The 2,993-nt window shown below is 40.9% G+C and overlaps 1 pseudogene; it reads left to right on the top strand.

Moving 5' to 3' along the window:
* Positions 1-1,054: 1,054 nt before the first annotated feature.
* On the top strand, positions 1,055-2,775 carry LOC115672065 (polygalacturonase 1 beta-like protein 1; annotated as a pseudogene).
* Positions 2,776-2,993: the final 218 nt, after the last annotated feature.

The raw sequence follows: 2,993 nt of genomic DNA, 5'->3' as shown, positions 1-2,993 counted from the left end.
TGGATGCTCTTTTCTTGTTTAATCACATTATTTGGGAAAAGTTGTCCTCTACGATATTGGCATATTGCATTAAGCCATTTGTTTTTCATAACCTAAGACCTGTCTTGTCTGAGGATGGATGGATGCTTTTCTTTAATCGCGTTTTTATCATGTAAGATTAATTTGACTTACTACTTAAATAGATTTTGTCCTTAGCTAATTCTTAAGTGTTTTTTTCCTATTCTCTTCCGTGCTTTCATCAATTACGTGGGCTTTCCCATCACCTTCCTTTGTTTTGTGCTCGAACGTCCTACAGATTCTGCCTGATGATAGAATCCAATAAAAATCCAATCTCTCGCTCTCTATTATTTAGGACTTGGGAATTCAGCACACACCAACTTACTTTATATTTTATATTTTCCTTTATATCATGCTTTTGATTAGGAAGTCACAAGTTATGGACATTATCCACATGTATACTTAACTAAATTCAAATATGGGTGATATCCATATATGTAAGCAACCAATCAGAAGGCTGAGCAGAGGAAATCATGACCCTTTTTTTTATAACAAATAGAGTCAAGGGATTGCTTAAGTTGATAACCGCAATTATATTCCTCACTCGAGCCTTAGGTTCAAATCATCGCATTTGTACAAGTACAAGCCTGTGTATCAACAATAATTACTTGGTGCGTATGGAATAAAAAAACTGCCACAACTAATAAAGATAAGTTAATTTCTTAAAGAGTCACGAACACCCCCATTATCATTAAAAAAAAGAACTCCAACGACTTATTAGTATTATAGATTTTTCTGATAATCAAACGGGATACAATACTTATTAATTGCAAGTTGAAGTAGAAAAACTATTAAGTTTTATTTCTTTAGCTTGGCAGAGAACATTTGATATGAAACTCTAATTAACTGCAAGTTAATTAACATTATAAGTTTTGTTTCTTTCGCTTCATCCATTTGTCCTTGAGGAATCTCTCTACCTCTGCCATCAGTCCTATAAATTTCGTGCTCAATCAAGCGAACCCTCCAACATTTTTCGGCATTCCCTCTCCCTAAAGAAATGAGCCAGATCAGTTTTAGCAAAATGTTTCTCTTCTCCCTCTCCCTCGTCCTGCTGTTTTCACTCCATGTTAGTTTTCTCGAGCTCTCTCCTCTCCCCTTCCACACACCATAATCACTGCTCATCCTATCTTCAAAGTTCGCATGCATTAACACCCATAGTTCGTCGATCTTGTTTGTGTTCCTATATATGTTAGAAGAGACATGCGAAACACGGACCACGAAGTGAAAGACATATATAATGCTTGAATATATAGGAGGTTTGTGCGTATGCTTGTTTCTATAACGAAGCATTAGTCTAAATCACATATGCTAAATTAGACATAAAGCATCGACAAAGAAAATGGGGACTGTAAATCCTTCAGATTGTGAACATAAGTTAAGGATTTGTCAGGAATGTTTATCATGCTATCTATTTTATTCGTAAAAGTTGATTTCATTCTTGTTATTTCGCGGGTATAACTTCTTGTTACTTTGCTTACACCCATTTGCACGTTCATTACAGTTTCATCCATGTCCCATGTATATACTGCAAGATTATTTGACCAAGTTTGTTTGGCATCGTACTGCGGTTGTGATGTAGCCTTGTTTGTCTTATAACTGAGTTGTAAAGTGTATTTTAGGGTTACCACATCTTTAAAACTGGGTGAACTATCCTAGGTCCGTCCATCATGCTAACTTTCCAGTCACTCAACGATTATCTGTTTTGTCCCGCTATAGGTTGTTTCCACCGCTGCAGACGCCAACTCCCTTGCCGGCGATGCCAACTCAATCCCTCCCAAAGAATACCTTGTCCGTTACTGGAACGAACAAATCACCAACGACCTCGCCGTACCACCAGTGCTCATATCCAAAGTTTCACCCTTAACTACTGCAGAAACGACCCTTTATGCCCAGCTCGTGGCTAAAGATGCCATCTCCGACACCTCCTATCTTTCTGCCAGGCAGCACAACTGCTCTGCTTCCCAGCCTTATTATCCTATCCACTTGCCTACGGAGACGATAAAGGTGCCACAACACTGGCAGGTGGCATGAACGTGAACAGGGGTGTGGAGCCTGGCAAATTCTTTCGGGAATCGACGCTGAGGAGTGGGAATGTGATCCGGATGCCGGATCTTGGTGTCAAAATGCCCAAAAGGTCATTTTTGCCAAGAAGCATTTCCTCTGGATTACCGTTCTCAACCTCGAAGCTCGCCAAGCTGAAGCAAATCTTCCATGCTAGAGACGATTCCAACATAGAGACATAGAGAAGATCATGGTACGCACACTCAGCTGGTGCGAGGGAGCGCCGATCCAAGGTGAGACCAAGCGATGTGTTAGCTCTGTTGAGGGCATGATCGACTTCGCCACCTCATTACTAGGCCACGACATCAAGCTTCAATCCACGGAGAGCGTCGGAGGGTCAAAGCGTGAGTCCTTGATTGGACAAGTGAAAAGGATTGACGGGAGTAAATCGAGTCCGCCCGTGGCATGCCACGAGACTCTATTTCCTTACATGGTCTATTACTGTCATACGTTTCCGACACTCCGGGTTTACGAAGTGGATATACTGGATCTTGTGTCCAAGGCCAAAATCAACCATGGCATCGCCCTCTGTCATATGGACATGTCGGCGTGGAGTCCAAATTACGAGGCATTCCTTGCGCTCGGGTCAGGCCTTGTCGGATCGAGGCCTGCCACTGGGTCTATGGGGATTATGCGGTTTGGAGAGCGGCCAATTAGTAATGAAAAAAATGAAATGTGGGTCAGATTGAATAATATAGGTTGGACCAAGAGACTGAGAGAAATTAGCTGCTAGCTCCATCCCAAGTCATCATTTGCTTAAAAGTATTATCTAATATAGTATCTGCTCCATCCCAAGTCGTGTATATATGTAAATGTCGTTATGGTTAGTAAATGTCAAGTGTTTGAATAACTCTGATCTAGTATTTGTAATTATT

This window comes from Syzygium oleosum, unplaced genomic scaffold (genome assembly GCF_021117445.2).
Source record: "Syzygium oleosum isolate NSW1041296 unplaced genomic scaffold, Sole_v2.1 Sole_v2.03, whole genome shotgun sequence".
Taxonomy (NCBI): domain Eukaryota; kingdom Viridiplantae; phylum Streptophyta; class Magnoliopsida; order Myrtales; family Myrtaceae; genus Syzygium; species Syzygium oleosum.
Note: the sequence above shows the minus strand (reverse complement) of the source record. Positions and strands in the feature narration are given on the sequence as shown.